We start from the raw sequence: 21,544 nt of genomic DNA, 5'->3' as shown, positions 1-21,544 counted from the left end.
CATAAGAAAACATTGTAATTCTGTTATAAAATGCATCCTAAAGAGATCGGGTGTGAGGCACGTGTTAAGGCCCTGCATGGGATAGTCCCATTTCAGATTTGAAAGCCCAAGTTTGAATCCTGGTATTGAACCTGATTCTAACTTTCTGCTAGCACAGACCCGGAGAGAAAGCAGGTGATGGCTCAAGGTAGTTGATCCCTGTCACCCAACCGGGAAACCTAGATTGAGTTCCTAGTTCCCAGGCAATTGGAGAGTAGACCAGTAGATGGGAACTGCATGGGAAACAGGGTTGCCAGGATTAGAATCAGTGCCCATGTGGGATCCTGGTGCATGCAAGGCGAAGACTTTAGACACTAGGCTACCATGTTGGAGCCTGTCATTCTATTTTTCAAACAATTTTTTTTTTCAAAAGAGAAAGAATAAGAATAGGGACAGGAGTTTGACAGCAGTTAAAAGACATAGCTGAGGGCCCAGTGAAATTATTCAGTGGCTAAATCCTTGCCTTGCATATACCAGGATCCCATATGGCTGTTCCACTTTCCATCCAGCTACCTGTTTGTGGCCTGGGAAAGCAGCAGAGGATGACCCAAAGCCTTGGGATCTTGTATCCATGTCGGAAACCCAAAAGAAGCTCTTGGCTTTGGATCAGCCCAGCTCTGGCCATTGCGGCCATTTTGTGATTAAACCAGTGGATGGAAGATCTTTCTCTCTGTACCTCCTTCTTTCTGTAAATCTGCCTTTCCCTTTCCAAGTAAAACAAATAAATCTTTTAGATAGATAGATAGATACAGCTGAACTGCTTGATAAAATTCCTGGTCCTGCTCCTGATTTCAGCTTCCTACTAATGACTGCCCTTGGAAGCAGTGGGTGATGAGTCAAGTGCCGGGGTCACTGTCACCCACCTGGAAGGCCCATGTGGAGTTCAGAGCTCCTGGTTTTGACCTAGCCCAGCTTCAACTGTTGCAGAGATTTGGGAAATGAACCAGCAAATGGAAGATCTCTCAGTGTCTATCTATAACTCTCTAATGATTTTTTTAAAAAGATTTATTTATTTTTGTTGGAAAGGCATATTTACAGAGAGAAGGAGAGACAAGAGAAACAGAAAGGTCTTCTGTCTGCTGGTTCATTCCCCAAGAGGCCAGAACGGCCAGAGCTGAGCCAATCCAGAGCCAGGAAGCCTAGAGCTTCTTCCGGGTCTCCCATGCGGGTGCAGAGTCCCAAGGCATGGGCCATCCTTGACTGCTTTTCCAGGCCACAGGCAGGGAGCTGGATGGGAACAGGCCGCCAGGATATGAATCAGTGCCCGTATGGGGATCCTGGCAGGTGCAGGGCAAGGATTTAGCCACTAGGATGTCACACATGCCCTCCTTCTTGAAGAGAGGGAGAGAGAGAGAATATATTCATGTTTATGTATGTGTGAAATATTAACAGATGGACACCCAAGGAACTGGTAATAAAGACTGGCATTGGGGAGGGAAATTGAAGACTGGGGCAGTGATGAAATTAAGAATTTCACTGATATGCTTTCATATTCCTGAATTGCTACTACGTACCACCATGGAGTGTTTTTCTATTTAAACAGCCATATGTGACTGATGGTTACAATATTGGACATTACAGAATCAACTTTATTTGGGGTACTTATAAGTGTATTTTTAATATATATATATTTATTGAATCCAGTGCAATAGCCTAGTGTCTATAAGTCCTTGCCTTGCATGCATCTGAATCCCATGTGGGTGCCAGTTCGTATCCTGGCAGCTCTGCTTCCCATCCAGCTCCCTGCTTGTGGCCCGGGAAAGCAATCGAGGATGGCCAAAACCTTGGGACCCTGCACCCACTTGGGAGACCTGGAAGAAGTTCCCAGCTCCTGGCTTTGGATTGGTCCACTTCTTGCCATTGTAGCCACTAGGGGAGTGAATCAGTGGATGGAAAATCTTTGTATCTCCTTCTTTCTGTATATCTGACTTTGCAATAAAAATAAATAAATCTTTAAGTGTATATATTTATTAATTGATTTGACATGTAGCATTACAGAGAGACAGGGAAAGACACAGAGAAATCTTCTATTGACTAGTTCACTCCCCAAATGGCTACAAAAGCAAGAGGTGGGCCAAGATGAAGCCAGGAACCAGGGCTCCATTTCCAATCTGCTCTCTGCCAATGCACCTGAGAAATCAGTGGAAGATAGCTCAAGTGCTTGGGCACTGTACACATGTGGGAGACCTGGAAGAAGCTCCTGGCTTCTGGCATTGGTCTAACCCAGCCCTGGTCGTTGTGGCCATTTGGGGAGTGAACCAGTGGATGAAGACCTCTCTCTCTCTGTAACTGCCTTTCAAATAAATAAAAGAAATTTGAAAAAAAAAAAAAGTCCTTCATTGTTGCTCATAATGAGAAAAAGAATACAAACATGAACACTACTAAGATGAAGGTGCCTCCATCTCTACACATCTAGGTGGCCTGGCTGCCTGCTAAGTCACTATCTACGTGTCCAAAGATTAAGAACTTCATTCCTTAAAGCTCCAAGTCCAGCACTACAAGGCAAAAGATAAGCAATGTGCACCCTGGACTCACATGGCTATCTATCCATAAACCATACATTTCTACTAAAGGTTCATCCTGTCCTGTTTCATACCAAACGCTAGCAACTGGCAAGTTCTCCATAGGGTGCTTGTTCAAGAACCAGCCCAGCCCAGCCCTCTCCTTGCCTCTGCCACTTAGGGAGCACTGTGGTTGGGCCTATAGTTGGAGGATCAGATAGAACCCGAAAGTCCTGCTACTCAAGCCTCTAAAGAAGTGACAGCTGGAGGTGGGAAAAAGCAGGCAGATCAATCAGGGACTCAGCTGGAAGGTGAAGGGTTGGCTACAATGCAGCCCAGCTCTGAACAAATTGTATTGGCCAAGTAGCAAGATGACAAAACCCAGAACCCATGTTCCCACCTGGCCCAGCACCTTAGATATCATACTCTTAGGTCAAGATGTAGGTTGTGACAGTCTGAAACAACTGCCTGCTTGAAGTCATGTTTAAAGCCAGATGACCCTACAGGAATGAAGCCACTCTCCTACTGGATAAAGTGGCAGTCAAAAGTCACTTGACCTTTCACCTCCAAGGACCCCAAAGTCTTCAGACTCCATAGTCTTCAGGAAGCACACAAGTTTTATTTACCACTTCTCTGAATTGCTGAGGGCACATGTTCTATCAACAGTCAAGGTCACCTCTCAGACATAAAGTTTGGGAAAAGCATAATATAAGTGACTATTTTCCACATAGCTGGAATGAATTAAAATAGTCCTCTGGCCAGAGGGCTCTATTGCAGAGACCACAAACAGAATCTCAAACCCTCAAAACATTCCCCTACTGTCCAAATCAAGACTTCAAAATAAAAGGGAGTGCAAGGAGAGACAGACGCTTGGCAAAGCACTGAAGTTATGACTTGTGTCCATATTGGAGTACCTACATTCAAGGCCCAGCTGCACTTCCAATTCCAGCTTGGGAGGCAGCAAGTGACAGCTCAGGTAGTTGAGTCCCTGCCACTAACATGGGAGACCTTCATGGAGTTCTGCATTCCTGCTGGCCCAACCTCAGCTGTCATCGGCATTCAGGAGTGAACCAGCAATTAAAGATCTCTGTTTTCTTTCTCTACCTTTCAATTAAATACAAGTTTTAATCTCTTTTTAAAAAAGAAAAAGCAAGGAGGAACTTCATTATGACTAGATCTTTTATTAATCAATCAGAGGGGTTGATGTGATGGTATAGCTAGCTAATCCTCCGTCTGTAGCACTGACAACCCATTTAGAAGCTCGTTAGTATCCCAGTTGCTCCACTTCCAATCCAGCTCCCTGCCAAAGGCCTGAGAAAGCAGCAGAGGATGGTCCAAGTCCTTGGGTCCCTGCACCCAGTCTGACTCCTGGCTTCAGACTGGACCAACTTTGGCCTTATCAGCGATTTGGAGAGTGAGTCAGAGATGGAAAATCTCTCTGTTAATTCTCATCCCCCCGCCCCCCCCTTAATCCTGATTACCAAGTAAACTAAATAAATCTTAACAAAAAAAGGAAGTCAGCAAGATAAAACCGAAAGAAAAATCAACCATCTTCTATTTCACTTTCACAATGCCCACAATAACACCTGAGCCAGGTCAAGGTTAGGAACCCAAAACTCAGTCTAAATGTCCCACATAGGTGGCAGAGACCCATGTAATTGAGTCATCACCGGTTGCTCCTAAAGCATGTGCCAGCAGGAAGCTGAAACTGGAAGTCTAGCCAGAATCCAAACTCAGACACTCCAATATGAGATGCGGGGATCTCAGCCACTGCAACAACTGTCCCTTCCCTGATTCCCTCCCTGACTCTGCTGTTTCTGAAGGAAGCACAGCTGGGCTACAACACTTCCTAACTGTAGGAACAAAGTGAGTGTTAAACATGAATGGAGCCCTGCTAGTGCATGGCTGGCAGGGTAATAGGACAGGATAGCTGGTTCCTGGCACCAAGTCCAGCATATGGAGAAGTCTCTGTGAGCTGGGTCCCCCACCTTCTTCCTAATCAAAATCTCTTCCCCAGGGACCCCAGCTGCCCAGGCAAATGAGCACCAGCAAAAGGGACAGATGATGAATGAAGTCACACTACAAATTCCCTGATGAGGAAACTAATGTGGCTTTGTTTGAGTTTTATCCAAATATGGAAAACAAAATATGTATATTCATAGCAATAGACACCACCACACAAAATTTAGGTTCTATTTACAACCCTGTGCTAACTCCTTGGAACCAGGAATGAACATCATGCAGACTGTTGTACAGTGCAGCAAAATCTCCAGTTAACCTTTGGCTATCCTGACACCATCGCAAAGAAGTCATCTTTGTGAAAATACCTGACTACTTCACTGATTTATCAAGAGCCTGTGGGTCCTTTGGGTCTCCAGGTTTTCTCCCATGAAGAGGTATCTAACCTTCTTCCCTCTCTCTGTGGACAGTTCTCACGCTGTCAGAGCCCATCGCTGCCTCCATAGGTCATTCAAGCAGCCTCCAGAGCCACTGGCTGAGATTTCACTAAACCTGCTTCTCCTGCCAAAGCTGCACTTTTATTTCTATGGCTGATCTTATCTTTGTGAAACTTTCTACGACCTGATAGACAGATGAACAAAACACAGCTGTTCCAGGGACCTGGGCAGCCACCAGGGTTGAAAAAAGCAGAGTGGATGTCGGAGTGGAGCCTACTTTGGTAAATGACAAGTCCATTAATGAATATTTTCCAGTTACGAGAACTTCTGGTTCCCACCCATGTGCTCCAGCTGTGGGAATCCTAGATATGCCAATAATGTGACTCTCATGACTATACAACACTGGCTGTTTTCTCCATGTTCTCTACTCTTACTACTGTCCTGGTGCAGGCATTTAGCCTGGCAGTTAGGATGTCATGTAAGGCACTGGCGTGGTAGCCTAGTGGCTAAATCCTTGCCTTACGTGTTGGGATCCCCTATGGGTGCCAGTTTGCATCCTGGCTGCTCCATTTCCCATCCAGCTCCCTGCTTGTGGCCTGGGAAAGCAGCAGAGGATGGCCCAAAGCCTTGGGACCTTGCACTGGTGTGGGAGACCTGGAAGAAGGTCCTGGCTCCTGGCTTCGGATTGGCTCACTCTGGCCATTGCGGCCACTTAGGGAATGAACTAGAGGATGGAAGTTCTCTCTGTCCTTCTCTTTGTATATCTGCCTTTCCGATAAAAAATAATAAATAAAGCTTTAAAAAATGTCAGTTAAGATGCCATCACGTCCCATGTTGGAGCACCCGGGTTCAATTCCTAGCACCAGCCCTTGACTCTAGCTTTTTGTTGATGTAAATCCTGGAGGCTGTAGTAACTACATTCAACTAACTGGGTGCCAGTCACTCACATGGGGACCTGGACTGGGTTCCCAGCTTCTGGTTTCAGCCTGGCCCAGCTTTGGTCATTGCAGGTATCTGGGGAGTGACCAGTGAATAGTAGTATTCTCTCTCTCTGTCTTTCCCCCTGCCTTTCAAATATGCTTATAAACCATTATTATTATTATTATTATTACTATTATTATTATTAATAGGAAGGCATTGCCCCTCTCTGGAAATTCACCTCTGAGGGTTCACCGTGGCACATTAGGAACCCAGGCTCAAATCTATACTCAGACACTTAGCAGCCATGGGAACTCAGCAAGTCACTTAAGCTTGAGGGTCTCAAGGTGGGACAGACTGAGAGGATGCTAGTGTGGTATTTAGAGAAGAGGCAGGCAGATTTGCAGTGTTTGGACTGAATGGCTGGGAAGACCTTGCCTGCCCTCCCAGATGGTGTGCACATTATCCCATACTGCCTGGCTTGGCAGTGGGGTCGGGGGCATTTCCAAGGCTTGAGTTGTCACTGGGCAAGGTCTACGTTGCAATCTTCACATTTTCTGCCCCCAGATTTCATCGCACATAAAGTCAGAATCCTGTGTTGGGTCTATCATGTACCATGAGGCCATGCTAGGTGGTCACAGCTTCTGGAAAATGACCTGTGGGTCAAAGTCACTGTTTCTTTGGGTAACGGCTTCATTAAAAGAGGATCCTGAGCTGCAGCAAAAGAAGGGCCTCAGCCCACACCTCCCACATGCTTTCCTGAATCAGTAGTATCCTTGGCACAGCACTGGTGAGCGCCACCAAGCCCATGACAAACCCTCAACATGCTCACCATGTCCTCTGCCATCAGAAGTCTGGGCCAACCTACAAGGGTTTCTGGTATAGGAGAGCACCTACCCTGAAAAGGTAATTAGGTCAAAGGTCAGAAAAAGCTTTAATATCCTTGGGTCTGGAGTAGGTTTCTCAATCCTGGGGCAGGTTTCCCAGCCCTAGGGCAAGGGGAAGCCCAGGGCAATATCATACAGTCCTTGTGCTGATTGCCCTGGGCATCATTAGACTGCCTGCCTGTGCCCTGGTCTTGGTGCACTGCATTCTGTCTCCCACCATTGTAGCCCCTTTAGTGTGCACAGCAGACAGCATGCAGTATCCTTCTATGTGAGCCCACTGGGCCCAACTGTTGTCTTACTAACTCAGTGAATCTGGGAGGAACACTGTCTGCCACTCACTGAGTCTGCCTTGAGGCACTGTGTTCCAGGTCTTGGGGAATTTTGTTTGGCCCAACGTCTGCAGGCCAGTTTCTCTGCCTTCTGGCTTCCTGTGAGAAGACCCTAGGGAGCTTTCCAGAAAACAAATCACCAATACCAAAGATCTAGAAGAGAGTCAACATGCACATCTTTCTCAATTCCCTAGGTGGTCCTAACACAAGGTGAGGGTGGTGAAGTGTTCCCTGAGTCCTGTCTTTTCATTCCACGCCCTCCCATCTTCCAACTCAGCAAGTAGCAAAGCCAATGAGGCAGCCACAATGTGCCAAAGGAGATTTATTAACCTGCCTCTTCTTGACAATGAGGCATCCGCTACATACCCTTTCCTTGGCTGGCATGTGACCGGAAAGAATGGAAGTTAACCCGCTCACAGGGGCCTCCCATGGCATTACTGATCCACACACTGCTGCCAATAGAACTTGCTGGCTGAAGACACGCTCTATGTGCTCTGACACCACAGCAGCCAAGCCACTGCCCACAGGTGGCTGGAGCACTTGAAATGCAAAGAAATAAGGTTTGAATTTGATGTGATTTTAATTAGTTTGAATTTAGACAGCCACATGTGCTAAGGTCGCCACACTGGGAAGCATAAAACTGTTCTTATCCCCACAGTAACAGAAATGAGATCCCATGACCTCCTTAAGACCCTAGAAGAGTGAAGTTAATAAAAATTTATATCTTCAAATATCTAAACTCAACCATCTTGAAATTATCAAACAGGATCTCACTTTATTTCAAGTAAGATTCACAGTAGGAGAAATTTTAATACATCAAATTTTCATCTTGTAGAGCCGACTTCCTGGAATACTACAAACACTTAGAGCATTTGAGGGTATCCATCTCTGCCCCCATTTTTTGAACATTCATCATTAGAATAACTGATAGAGTCACCAAAGCAGCCAGGAATCAGAGAAGAAACTTTAAAAAATATTAAAATTGATTTCCACTCACCCTGGCCTTTCTTTCCTCCAAACCCAAAGCTAATCAAAGACACTAATTTCTCACCCCTAGGACAGGCCCGAACCCACACACACTATAAAACAAGGCCACCCCTAAGGATGAGCACATTTTCACGTCATCAAACTTCTTAGTCACTGACAACTGTACAAACTGTTTTCCCCACATTCATTCTATGTGCATGGATTCTCACAAAATTCAAAAATTTGTACACTTTGGTAGCAAGAAAACTATGGAAGATCAGTTCTGCCTCTTACTGCCAAGGACAGAGTTGAAGAATGTCTCATGAGCTCTTCTGGGCACCAAAGAATGCTGACTCTGCTGGGCCCCCTTGCCCACCTCTAGGCAGAGTCAATAGGAGTCACCTACTAATGACTCAGTATTTCCGCCTTTATTGAACATGGCAGTCTGGCAGCTGGCTGTTGCTCAGTCTTCTTAAATGTTGTTGGTGTATACTGCGTGTTGAAGCAGGCACCATCACTGGGAGTTTAGGTCACCTGCCAAAGGCTGCACACAGAGCCAGCAACAAGGAGGAGATCTGGACCCACATCTGAGTTTCCAGTGGGAATCTTTGGGATTATGAAGAAAACAAACATCCAGGTACCAGGTGGAGTCCTACTCCCCACAGCCAGGCTCAAGAAGGAGTTTGAGGTTTGCATGGCTCAGAAATCTGGGGCCTATGCTTATTGCAGAAAACACACTAACCCCCCATGACTCTCTAGCTTGCTCTCTTCTGCTCTCACTGCAATGGGGAACACTTTTGGCCCCATCAATACAACTGCACCCATGAGGACAAGACAGATGCACGTAGCAGAACCTTCCAAACGCTATCATAGGCATGGAAAGTAGGAAAAGCTTTGAGCAGGGGGGAAAGCAGGGGACTGGTCCTGGAAGCAACAGCTCAGCAGGACCTTAGAGGAAGGTAAGATTTAGAGGTTCAGAAAAAAGTTCCAGAAGAAGAAATGGCCTAAGCAGCAGTGAGAAGCCTTGGATTTGCCAACTTGGGCCACAGCAAAGGGAAGGGGGAGAGAGTCAGCAGAAGTGGTCAGGTTGCTGAGGGAAGAGAAGGTCTCTAGGGGCCTACCCTAACACTAACATACCAGGGCAGCACAGGGCACCCCCAAGTCTCTAGGTAACCAGGACCCATCTCACACATCAGCACCAGGGGTTTGCTCTCCAGCAAGTCCCTTCTCCTCTCAGGCCTAAGTCCCTTCTCCTCTTGGGTCCTCCTCTCCTGAGAACCCCTTGGGGGTTCCAAGGACTTTAATGCTACAAAACCAAGTTAGTGCCAGGATCTCAGGTTATTCTTATTTCTGATGTTCTACATTGTAACAATGTTGTTGGTTTGAATTTGGTCTGGTGGTTTGGAGTGAGGTTGGACTCACCTTTGCCTGGGGAAGGAACCCCCTGTGGTAGCCTCACACTCCTCCTCTGAGAAATGGGCACAGGTGTACCCCTACTTCCTGGGGATGCAACAGGGAGTGAGGCAGGCAGCCTTCTGAAGGGGATTAGGTCAGGGTGTGGTACCTGGTACTTGCTCCTTCTGCCTCTGCTACTAATTATCAACTATTTTAAACCTCCAGCCAGATGGGGCCAGACACTAGAGATTTCTAAGCAAGTGAGTGGGGTGAGAAAGATACTGGCCTTTAGGTCCCAGCTGGGGGAGGCCCTTCCTCTGTTGCCTCTTCTTAACCACCAGGCTCTTGGGGCCTCCAAAGAGTTCAAAGCACAGGGGACATCATGGTTGATGTCACCTCCCCCCCCACACACACACCTCTCTTCCTCTCTTCAGCTGCCCTCTGTCGACTTGCCTCCCCCGCCCCCCCTCCCCCGCAGATTCAGGGGTGCAAATCTTGCACGCCCTCTGCCCTGCAGCTGGCATTACACAACCTGCATTTCCCAGGCAGCTGGGAAGCCCCGGTTGTGGGCGAAGATAATGGGGAAGGAGGCCCGCGTTTGTCTGGCATGGAGTGGGGGTGAGGTAGGGGGAACAACAGGCAGTCTCAGCTGCTGCAGCAGAATTCCAAGGCGGGTGGCGTTAAGAGGAGGAGAGGGTGCAAGAGTGAGGGGACCGGACTGGGACTGGCTGGGATAAGGCGCCCTGAAACGCTGAAAGGGGAAAGCTATCAGCAGAGAGAGCTCTTAGTGGAGAAGTGCAGACTCCTAAGGGGACAAGGGAGAGATGATGGGGGGGGGGGGAGGGCAAGAAGCAACCCTTCTCCAGGAATGCAGAGCCCCCAACCAGGCAGGCGTGCTGGGAAGGGTGCCCAGGGGCAGGTGCGGGCGTGCAGGGTGGAGAGGTGGAGTCGAAGGAGAGTGCAGGTCCCGGTTGGTCCTCACCGTGACTCCCGGATCATGAAGACTGTCAACCCAGATCCGGGAAGTAAGGGAGGGAGAGGAGGTCACGGGGCTAGCGGGGCGTCCCCAAGTCTTCCTCCTAGGCGTGCATCCCCCATGCCGCCCCGCAGCCGCTCACCTGACTGACCACGGCCTCCTGGATCCCAGGCTCCTCGCTTGGCCACCAGGCAGGTACCCACTCCGCGCTCAGCAGCCGGCGCTCGGCTGAGCTCGACTCTTAAAGGCGTAGCACGCTGGCACCACGTCCTCCGATAGAAAAACCGGCCCCGCCCCGCCCGCCGGCGGATTCCTTCCGCGGCCACAGAGGCTGCTGCGGAGAGCACTGAACCTCCTTATAGAGTTAGAATCCTGCCCAAACTGACCCAGCAACATGTGTCTGAGCCAGGCCTACTGTGTTCCAGAAGGGCAGGGACGAATCACCCTGCCCCTGAAAAACTCGCTGGGAGGCGAGCCTTGGTTGGGGAAGAGCCTGGAGGCCTGAGGAGCAGCAGTGTCCCCATGCTGGGCCCAATGCCCCCAGAGATTTTGTGTTGCTGCTTCGTTGAGTGCGGACCCACTGTGTGCCTGTTGTATATGCGTTGTATTTAAGAAAGGGATAAAGACAGATTCGCAGACAACCCCATCAGTTATCCTGTTTTTCATTTTTCTTTTGAAAGGTTTTTTTCACTACCCCAACCCCTTCTTTCACTCCCTTCCCCTCTCCCCCAAAACAAAACCACAGTCAAGGAACTCTCAGTCCTCCACTGCTAAGGGCAAGGACCCAAGGACTTGGGCCATCACCTGCTTCTTCCCCCAAGGCATGCATTAGCAGTGTGCATATCCCACTGTGCAGTGATGGATGAAGCTAGACTGGGGCCCTGAGCTTTCTGGTAGCCAGGCCTTCCTGCCACCCAGAGTCCTTGACTTGCTCCTCTGTCCCCCAGCCCACATCAACAGTAGAAATTTGTGGGATCACTGCCTGGCAGGCCTCAACTGGTCATTTAAGTTCACCAGCAAAACTGTGTCCAGGGCTATGTCCACCATCCCTCCAAACTGGTGACACTCAGAGGAGTTGGGCAGCTTTTGGGTTTTAGGAATGGGTCCTGGGCAGCACGCTCCAGAGAGATGACAAAGGGCCACCTTGGGTGAACACCATGCCTGCCCCAAGCCTCTGTGTCACTGCTGCTGGAATTTGCCCAGACTTGGGCACAAGCTCCCTGGCCCTGGGACATTGTCCTCTACACTGTTGGCCACCTCATCACAGAGATGTCAAAGGCTGTAGCTGACTCACCCAAGGGACCAAGGGATCATGGGAACTGATCCAGAGTTTCAGCAGCAGGGATGTTGTTTGGTATTAGCCCTGCCAACAAGACTTCAATAAGATGGTCTCACTCCTCCCTGCCAAGATGAATGAGACTCAGCTACTTACTGACCCAACAGTCCTGAGCTCAGGCAGCATTCACTAGACAGGTGTGAAGGGGGCAAGGTGGGAAATCAGTGAGTGACTTCCTACAAGGCCCCAGCCTGGAAGCCAGGCATACCCCTTACCCAGTCTGCTTAACAATGTGAAAACAACTAACTTTTAAGTTTCCCTCTTCAAAATCTTCAACCTGGGAAGTCCATCCTTTTAGCTCATCACCTGTGGCCTCTAAGCATTTCTGAGTTTCTGTATCCAGATGCTGTCTTCTCTTCTCCCACCCACAGTGGGAGTCTCCTATGTGGCTCTTTCCCCCCTGATGACTGATACTCAGCACATGTTTTGTTTTATAATGATACCAAGGAGGCCAGAGGGGAGGAAGGCAGGCATCTGCAGACCACCTGTGAGTCAGTGCTACCATCTCAAGCCCTGTCCCTGAGTCACCAGGGGTAGTTGGAAGGGAACAATCCCAGGTGCCACCTTCTTTCTGATCGCATCTTCACTCATCACATAGAAACTTCTTATCAGTTGACAGCTCACACCCAGATATTGGGAAAGAGTTTTGAAATATCTCCTCTGCTGGCAGATAGCACAGAGCTTCTTGGGCTGGGACCCACCACAGTCTGTCACTGTCCCCTGGACTCAGCAGCACGTCAGTCAATCAGAGCTGAATGGTGCTGTCAGTCACCACTGCTCAGTGAGCACCTGTTATCTGCAATGCTGGCCAACAAATCACTTAGTCCTCACAAACATCCTATGAGATGTGCTACCCATCTCATAGACAGAAGCACTGAGGATTAATCGGCTCACTCAGGATCCCACACCCAGCATGTGGTGGGGCCAGAAATCAGAAACATGCATTCATTTCTCAAATGCTACTGAGAAACTGCTGCATGGCAGGTCCACTGTGCGTAAGCACAGACACACCTCTCCCTGGTCTGCTTTCTGTGCTTGTAACAAAACACCAGCACTGGGTGATGTGTATAGTAAATAGGTTTGCTTAGCTCACAGTTCTAGAAGTCCAGGAGCATGGCACCAGAGTCAGTGAGGCTTCCAATGACAGCCTTATCCAACTGCAAAGCGTGGCAGACAGCAGAAGAGCAAGCAGGCCCAAGGGGAGGAGAAGTATGTACACAAGAGAACTAGATCTGTTTTGCAACAACTTGCACTTTCGATAAACAACTCACTCTCATGAGCACCCACGGCCTCATTCTTTCTGTAAGGTTCTGCCACCTCTGACTGTTGCTCTGGGAAATACAAGAGTTTTGGTGGGGACAAACCATACTCTAGCCATAGCACACTGTTTGCTTCGAAGAGTCAGTTGATGATAGGAAAAGGGTAGCAAGAGGGTATTTGGCACAGAGTATAAGATACTGGTTGGGATGCCCACATCTCACTTCAGAGTACCTGGGTTTCAGTTATGGATCTGCTCCTGAGATCAGCTTCCCACTTATGTAGATCCTGAAAGGCTCAAGTACTTGGGTCCCTTCCATCCATGTGGGAGACCTGCATGGAGTTTTAGGCTCCTGGCTTTGGCCTGGCCCAAAGTTGGTTATTGTAGGCACTGAGAGAGCAAACCAGAAGAGGGGAGCTCTCTGTCTTTCTGCCTTTGCAAATAAAATAAATGAACAAATAAAATTTTCTCTAACCCCAGATACAGGAAAAAATGATTATATTAGTGTGGAAACAATGATATTACCCACTTTCACCCTGTAGCCCTTGACCCTTTGTACCCTAATAAACTAAGATGATTAAAATTTAAAAAAAACAAATAAAATTTTCTAAATCATCCAGTCGAGAAATCGTCACACACAAATTCAGTGGACTGTCACCAAGGCCATGTTGGCAACATGCAGATGCAGGTGGGAGAATGGGACACATAAGGTGCTGCATGACGCAGCTGGCAGCTAAGCAACACTCCTGGGGTTTATGAGCCATTGAATGTGCTCAGTTACCACTGCCGTGCAGCGGTCTTCCTTGCTTATTCATACAGAGGTAACTGTTCCCTCATCTACACTCCCATAGCACACTGTACATGGCCATCTTCTTACTCACCTAGGAAGCTCTCAACTCCACTGAGTTATGAGTCCTTTTCCACTTTCATTTCTCCAGGAAACAACACATGCGTGGCACAGAACAGGTGACTATTAGTTACCCACAATGCCCTGAGCTTCTGTGTTCTCATCTGTGCTCAGTGTTCTAAGTACATGATTTCAAGGACATCTCCCAACAGGTCTGTGGAGCAGGTACTATGATTAGCCCCATGTTACAACTGAGGACAAATTTTAAAATTTTCACTTGGAAAAACAGAGACAAGTAGAAAACAGATGATAGAGTTCACTTCCTCAAAGATGCAGATACCAGCCTGGGCTGGGGCCAAAGCTGGGAGCTGGGACTACAATTTAGGTCTTGCATACTAGTGGCAAGAATACAAATAATTGAGCCACCATGCGACCTCCCAGGGTCTGCACTGGCGGGAAGCTGGAGTCAGGAATTGAACCCAGGTGCTAAAATGTGAACCACAAGTTTCTTCAACACTAAGCTAAACACCCACACCAAGATTAGATTTCTTTTGAGGCTCAGAGAGGTTAAATAAGCTACCCAAGGTCACAAAGCTAGTCATCAATACCACCAGAATTTAAAGTTGTTTATATCTAAACACAAATGTGTATGTTGCAACCTCTAACTTATAGGCCACCACAAGTAATGAATCAAATATGAGAACAGTATCACCTTAAAAGACCTTTTACCCATAAATCCATAAAATTTTAGTATTTTAAGCTAAAAACCTTATTTCTAAATGGCTTTAAATGTTGCTTATATATTTACTTATAAATCAAATGCTTACTAAGCATCTATTCAGGCACAGGGCTCAAGCTGTGGAAGACACAATTTAACTCCTTCCTACAAGTAAAATAATCTTAAATACGGGCAAATTATATGAAGGTACTTGGAAAAGTTTATGGGAAAGAATGGAATTAAAACTATATTTATTTGAAGGTTAAAAAATTATATAAACATTATGCAGCTTTTTCAAAATATGCATATTTCATGAACCTTTTTAAATTAAAGATTTATTTACTGTTATTAGAAAGGCAGATATATAGAAAGAAGGAGATATATAGAGAAAGATCCTTCATCTAACTGGTTCACTCCCCAGGTAGCCACAACAGCTGCAGCTGAGCCGATCCAAAGCCAGGATTTGCCAGGTCTCCCATGCAGTTGCAGGGTCCCAAGGCCTTGGGCCATCCTCCAAACCTTTCCCAGGCCACAAGCAGGGAGCTGGAAGGGAAGTGGAACATCAAGACACAAACCAGCGCCCCATATGGGATCCTGGCCCACGCAAGGCAAGGACTTTAGCCACTAAGCTACCCTGCTGGGCCCCCACTACAATAATCTTTAAAAGATTTATTTATTTATTTGGCAGTCAGAGTTATACAGACTGAGGGAGAGACAGAGAGAACTCTTTCATCCCCTGATTTACTCCCTAAATCGCCAGAATGACTAGGATTGAATCAGGCCGAAGCCAAGATCTAGCAGCTTCTGGTTCTCCCACTTTGGTAGCAGCTGGGCCAGCTTCTACTACTATTTCCAAGCCATTCCCAGGGAGCTGGATTGCAAGTGGATCAGCTGGGCCTTGAACTGGCATCCCTGTGGAATGCAGGTGTCCCTGTATTTACTACAGCACAATGCTGGCACTAATAATCTTAGTTTGCAATACCATTTTCCCACAAACTTAAATAAAAGTGTCTTCAAGGAGCAAGTATTTGTTCTAGTGTTTAAGACACTGGTTGAGATGTCTACTTCCCATATCTCAGCCTTGACCTAGCCAGTCTTGGTCCTTTGGGGCCTTTAGGGACTAACCCAGCAAGTGAGATGACCCTCTTGTTCTCTCTGTCCCTCAAAAAACTATATACAAAAATAATAAAATTATCTTTGTGACCTGAGAAAGGTACACCAAAGCTAGAGTGAAGCAATAAGAACAATGACAATACAAAGTTGACATATACAATTACAGAAAGAACTCAATGATACAGTTTTAAAACTATAATTCCCAGTATATTGATTCATTTGTTGAAAATGGCAATCAAGGAGCCAGTGTTGTGGCACAGTAAATTAAGCTGCTGTCAGTGGCACTAGCACCATATATGGGCACCACTTCCAGATCCAGCTCCGATTAAGGTGCCTGGGAAAGTGGCAGAAGATGGCCCAAGTGCTTGGGCCCCTGTACCGACATGGGAGACCCAGTGAAATCAGTAGAATTCTGGAATCCTAGCTTCAGCTCCTGGCCCAGCCCAGGCTGTTTGAAGCCATTTGGGGGAAGTCAACCAGCAGATAGAAGATTCACTCTTTCTCTCTCCCTCTCTCTCGGTCTGAGCTACAATCCCCTTCAAATAAAAAAGTAAAACTTTAAAAATTATTTTTAAAAAATCTAGATTTGGAGTAAGAGGATGAGTAAGAATGGAACTCAGCATGTAGAATGTTATCAGGCAAAAACAAAACTCCCAGTTCTAGGCTTTCCTTCATCTTCATCACTGAGAAATTAGGATTCCAGTACCACAAAGAGGGAAACTGTTCAAGGTAAGAAGAAAGATCGGGCCCTATGAGGTAGTTTAGCAGCTAAAGTCCTCGCCTTGCACACACTGGGAGCCCATATGGATGCCAGTTCTAATCCCAGCAGCCCCACTTCCCATCCAGCTCTCTGCTTGTGGCCTGGGAAAGCAGCAGAGGATGGCCCAAACCTTTGGGACCCTGCACCCATGTTGGAGACCCAGAAGATGCTCCTGGTTCCTGGATTTGGATTGGCTCAGCTCCAGCCATTGCAGTTGCTTGGGGAGGGAATCAATAGACAGAAGATCTTCCTCTCTGTCTCTCCTCCTCTCTGTATATCTGACTTTACAATACAAATAAATAAATAAATCTTACAAAAAGAAGAAGAAGAAAGATCGTGAAAGAGCACCAGACTACTGTATTGAATTCAAGTTACTGGATCAAGAGAAATTACTGCTCAGGATACATGTTTTATCTGACAATGTCAAACTTTTTTTTTAAAGATTTATTTTTATTATTTTTTCATTGGAAAGGCGGATATACAGAGAGGAGAGACAGAGAGGAAGATCTTCCGTCCGATGATTCACTCCCCAAGTGAGCGCAACGGGCCGATACTATGCCGATCCGAAGCCAGGAGCCTCTTCCGGGTCTCCCACGCGGGTGCAGGTTCCCAAAGCCTTGGGCTGTCCTCGACTGCTTTCCCAGGCCACAGGCAGGGAGCTGGATGGGAAGCGAGGCTGCCGGGATTAGAACCGGCGCCCATATGGGATCCCGGGCGTGCAAGGCGAGGACCTTTAACCACTTGCGCCACCGCGCCGGGCCCGACAATGTCAAACTTAAAGCACATTTTTAATAGAATGTTCCAGTTCTCTGATCTTGACATTTTAAAAGAACTTAGATGAACATCAATCCAAAGTTCTCATCATATTTTAAAAATTGTATTTGAGAGGCAAGAGAGAGATAGATGGATAAGCCCTCTTCTCCTCTGAACGTTTTTCCAAGTGCCTGAGGGCCAGAAAGAGGCTGGTCTGGCGCCAGGTGCCAGGAACTCAAACCATACCTCCTATGTTGGTGGCAGGCGCCTAGTCACTTAAGTCATTGCCACTGCCTCCCATTTGTGCATTAGCAGGAAGCTGCAGTTGAGATCTCAAGCTGAGTAGAGCCCCCAGGCACTCCAATGTGGGAAACAGGCATCTTAACCACTCTGGCCCAATGTTCACCCCAACCAGGTCTTAAGCAAAGCTGAGAAGAAACCTGGGGTTCAGAATTGTTTCAATACTTTGGAATATGCCAAAAACATAATGGTGAAATACATCTCACCTTTAAGCTTTTTAAATTCAAATTGCATCCCAGCATATGGTGGACCAGATGCACCCGTCTCAAGACATTCTATTCTTAATAACATAGATCTTGTGTTGAATTATAGAGTTGAAAGTATATTAAGATTAGTGAAGGTGGTGGTAAGGAATAAATAAGCGTGAAATGTCAGGTGTCTTGTGGTCAAATGTTTATAACATACCCATGGATGATACTGGGAGACTAAGTCTTAGCTAACAAATAACATGGAAACACCTGATCTGAGAGATTCACAGTTAGCTAGGACCCTCAATAAGCTTTAGTGGTCTCTCAGATGAGTTACATTCTTTGACTCCATGCATACACAAAGAAGGATATGCCCCAAGAGTAAGAAAGTCCCGGGGAATCTCATAGTTCATGACTAACTACATAGGAGCTTGTTGAAAGACATAAGGCACAAAACAAACAAACAAACAAACAAACAAAAAAACCAGAACAAAACAGGGATTATTCTATTGTGTTAAAAATAAGAATAGTGGTTATCTTTATTATTATTACTATTAGTGTTATTAAGAAGGCAGAGACAGAGTTAGCCAGATAGGCAGAGATCTCCTATCTCTGTCTTCACTGCCCAAGTGGCCACAGCAGCCACAGCAGATCTAGGTCAAAGCCAGGAGCCAGGAACTCAACGCATGTGAGTTTACTTGAGCCACCACATGGTGCTTTCCAGGGTGCACATGCAGGAATCTGGACTTGAGACTCAAATCCAGGCACCTGGATGTGGAATGTAGACATGACAAGTGTTGTCTTAGCTGCTACACCAGACACCTGCCTGAGTGGTTCTTTAACAAGTAAATCACTGAAAAGCAGCATGAGGCAGGTATCTAAAGTATTCTATATCTTGATCCTGGTGATGATGGCTACACTAGGGTATACACCCATAACAATTCACCAAAACAAAGATATTTAGTGCAATTTTACATATGCATATTATGCTTAAAAACAAACCCTCAATGAAATCAACATCAGTATCACTAAACTCAAAAGAAAACAAGTCCCAGTGAGTCAGGGAAATTGGGAGAGAGAGAATGAGAGAGGAGAGGAGTGAGGAAGGGAGAGTGAGAGAGGGCCAACAGAAAGAGTAACAGTCCAGATAACAGAAAATGGTGACAGTAAGGCTAAATCTTCTGAAACGTTTCTGGGAAATGTCCATAACTTGGAAAGTCCCGAAAAGGGAATGAGAGCTGAACACAGGACAGTATGTCACTCCAGACTGAGATCTCACTTTTCTTTTACAGCTCATTTTTTCATTATCTATGTCTTACTTGCTGTCCAGCCCATCCTTTCAGTGTTAAGTATCCATTCCTTCCTTTGAATCATCATGCTTTCAAACTCAAAACGAATGTTTTCATTTCTAACATTTTGATTCTGTTCTTAAAAAAGCCAATCTTGTTATTTAAAAAACTGCTTACTAATTTTTGTGAATTCATATTTTATTTGTGCTAACATTATAAATGCAATTATTTTATATTTTGCACCTGATAATTCCAAAAGATCCTTGAGACTCCAAATTTGCTTTGTTCTTATTGTGAGCTGACCAAATTTATCCCAGAAATGAGGATGCACAGACTTGCTGCACGATAACAATTTCAATTTCTCAGCATAATGCTATTTAAAATATTCAAAATGTAAAGATTGAGTCCTAGAATTACTAAAGAGAATAATGACTTTTAAAGCAAAGGAAAAGATCAAGCCCAAGTGTCACAGAAGCACGTTCTTCTAAACTCACACAGAACAGATCTCTGGGGATGGTGTTGTGATACGCAAGTTAAACCACTGCTTGCAACACTCACATCCTAAATCAGGTTCTAGTTCCAGTCCCAGCTACTGTGCTTCTAATCCAGGTCACTACTAATGTGCCTGGGAAAGCAAAGGAAGACAGTTCAAGTGTTTTGGCCCCTCACATGCAAGACCTGGATGGAGCTTCAAGTTGCTGCCTTTAGTCTAGACCAGTCTTAGCTAGTGTAGTCATTTGAGGAGTGAACCAGCAGATGAAACATCATTCTCTGTCTCTCCCTCTTTTTCTCAGTTGTTATTCTTCCTATCAAGTAAGCAAATCTTGGGCCAGGCATGATAGCATAGTGGTTAAAGTCCTTGCCTTGAATGCACCGGGATCCCATAGGGGCAAAATTTTGACTTTTGGAAGACACTGTAGGAGATTATCCTTAGGCTCTTGGAGTCATCCTTGCCAGCACTCAGCAAAGCCAGAGCTTTCCTAAGCCAGTGGGTATGAAAGAGCCCAACCCTGAAGTTCATGATCGTCTATGAGGTTGAGCAATTTTTTTTGAAAGATTTATTTATTTGTTTGTTTGAAAGGCAGAGTTACAGCAAAAGAGAGAGACAGAGATGTTGGTTCATTCCTCAAGTGGCTGCCCTGACCAGAGCTGAGCTGGCCTGAAGCCAGGAGCCAGGGAACTTCTTTTGGATCTCCCATGTGGGAGCAGGCAGCTGAGTACATCAGCCATTTTCCTCTGTTTTTCTAGGCACATCAGCAGGGAGCTGGATCAGAGGTGGAGCAGACAGGGCTTGAAGAGTATCTATATAGGATGCTGGTGCTGCAGGGAGTAGCTTTACCTGCTATACTGTAGCACTAACCACAAGCAATTTCTCATGTATTTATTTGCCATTTGTATTCCTATGTATATGAAATACCTATTCATATGCACATCATTCCCATTTGTCTAATTGTCTTTGTCTCAACTCAGAGTTATATGTATTACAATATCTTCTCTCAGTTTGTGGCTTATTTTTAATCATTTTCTTTGGTGGTTTAAAGAAACAGACTCTAACTTTAATTTAGTAAGATTAATGCTTATGTTTAGTACTTTCCAAAATTAATTAACTCTTTAATTTCCTTTGTTTGAAAGGTAGGGAAATACAGAGACAGAGACACAATCTTTCATTGGCTGGTTCACCCGCCAAATTCCCACACAGCCAAGGTGGGCCAGACTGAAGCCAGGAACTAGGATCTCAATCAAGGTCTTTGAGCTGGGTGTCAGGGACCCAGTTCAGCCATGAGCTAGAACTGGAAGCAGGGCTAGGACTTGAACCCTCACATTTCAACATCTCAAGCAGTGTCTTAACTACTGAACCAAATGTTCAATCCTTTCTGTGCCTTTCTTGGGAAATCTTTTTTTATATCACATGGAGTATGTGGGTTGAGGTTAAGGAAGATAAAACACCCCAAGGAAGCAGAGATCAGCAGACTGAGTTGGGTGTAGCAACTGTAGGACTGGCAGAAGAATCTGAGATGCTGCAGTGACGACGGCCCGGGACCAGAGGGTGAGGCCCTGGGATGACTCAGGTGGAGACAGTGGATTCCACAGTCAGAAAGTCCTCTCTGCCATTTAGTAGACAACTGACTCGCACACCTCAGTTTCTTTCTCTAAGAAGTGACAATGGGGCCCAGCGTGATAGCCTAGTGGCTAAAGTCCTTGCTTTGCATGCACCGAGATCCCATATCGACACAGGTTCTAATCCTGGTGGCCCCACTTCCCATCCAGCTCCCTGCTTGTGGCCTGGAAAAGTAGTCCAGGATGGCCCAAAGTCTTGGGTTCCTGCACCTGTGCGGGAAACCCGGAAGAAGCTCGTAGCTCCTGGCTTTGGATCAGCTCAGTTCCGGCATCCTCCTTGTTCCCATGACTTCTCTTCCCTGAGCTGCTGGGATCAAGCAGGGAGTTGAGTTATACTATCTGGACAGGCCATGGTCTCCTTCCCCTTTAGACGGTGCTCCTGGTACCTGAGTTGGGTTTCTTGGGACTGGAAGTTCCAGCCAGGCAGCAGGAACTACATCTGGTCATCTCTGAATGG

General features: G+C 46.4%; 1 protein-coding gene across 2 annotated transcripts in view; it reads right to left on the bottom strand.

Annotated features, from left to right (window-relative positions):
• The window catches only part of ABHD6 (abhydrolase domain containing 6, acylglycerol lipase), a 42,572-nt gene extending 31,925 nt beyond the window's left edge, over nucleotides 1-10,647 (bottom strand). The window contains exon 1 of one of the 2 annotated variants that reach the window (XM_040994697.1): nucleotides 10,550-10,647. The gene's annotated coding sequence lies outside the window, so the exon portion shown is untranslated. The remainder of the gene's footprint in view (nucleotides 1-10,549) is intronic. The other variant, XM_040994698.1, reaches the window with a different exon arrangement.
• Nucleotides 10,648-21,544: the final 10,897 nt, after the last annotated feature.

This window comes from Ochotona curzoniae, unplaced genomic scaffold (assembly GCF_017591425.1).
Source record: "Ochotona curzoniae isolate NIBS_2020 unplaced genomic scaffold, NIBS_Ocur_1.0 contig_908, whole genome shotgun sequence".
NCBI classification, from domain to species: Eukaryota; Metazoa; Chordata; class Mammalia; order Lagomorpha; family Ochotonidae; genus Ochotona; species Ochotona curzoniae.
The sequence above is the reverse complement of the archived record's forward strand: the minus strand, read 5'-3'. Positions and strand labels throughout refer to the sequence as shown.